The sequence below is a fragment of the Mandrillus leucophaeus genome, unplaced genomic scaffold, assembly GCF_000951045.1.
Source record: "Mandrillus leucophaeus isolate KB7577 unplaced genomic scaffold, Mleu.le_1.0 Scaffold449, whole genome shotgun sequence".
NCBI lineage: Eukaryota > Metazoa > Chordata > Mammalia > Primates > Cercopithecidae > Mandrillus > Mandrillus leucophaeus.
Window position 1 is genome coordinate 231412 of NW_012104798.1, and position 1159 is coordinate 232570.

The window sequence follows — 1159 nt, forward strand, 5'->3', positions numbered from 1 at the left end:
CAAGAAATTGAAGAGAACATTAAAAAATTGAAGTATATTCCATGTTCATGGATTGGAAAAAATCAATATTATTAAAATGTCCATACTACCTAAAGCAATCCATGGATTTGATGCAATCCCTATCAAAATAACTAATGGAAATCTTCACAGACATAGAAAAAACTATCCTAAAATTTATGTGGAACCACAAAAGACCCAGAATAGCCAAAGCAATCATGAGGAAAAGAAAAAAAAAAAAAAAAAAAAACTGGAGGAATCACATTACCTGACTATAAATTATACTTCAGAGCTATAGTAATAAAAACAGTAAAGTACTGGCATAAAAACAGACAGATAGAGCAATGGAACAGAAAAGAGAACCCAGAAACAAACTTAAACATCTACACTGAATTCATTTTTTGACAAAGAGTCCAAGAACATACATTGATGAAAGGAGAGCCTCTTCCATAAATGGTGCTGGGAAAGCTGGACCTCCATATGCAGAAGAATGGAACTAGACCTCTATCTCACACCATATACAGCAATCAAATAAAAATGGATTAAATGCTTAAATCTGAGACTTCAAACTACGAAACTACTAAGATAAAATATTGAGAAAAATTTCCAGGACATTAGAACAGGCAAAGATTTCTTGTGGAATATCCCACAAACACAGACAATGAAACAAAAAATGGACAAATGGGATCATATCAAATTAAAATGTTTCTGCACAGCAAAGAAAACAATCAACCAGGTGAAATGACATCCTACAGAATGGGGGAAAGTACGTGCAAACCCTGCATCAGACAAAGGATTAATAATCAGAACATATAAGGAGCTCAAACAACTCCATAGGAAAAAAATCTGATAATACACCTTAAAAGTGGGCAAAAGATTTCAGTAGACATTTCTCAAAAGAAGAGGTATAATTACCAAACAGATACATGAAAAGGTGCTCAACGTCACTGGTCATCAGAGAAATGCAAATCAAAACTACAATGAGATATCGTCTCACCCCAGTTAAAATGGTTTTTATCTAAAAGACATTCAATAACAAATGCTGGCAAGGATATGGAGAAAAGGGAACACTATTGGTGGGAATGTAAATTAGTACAACCCCTATGGAGAACAGTTTGATGATTCCTAAAAAAAAAAAAAAAAAAAAAAAAAAAAAAAAAAA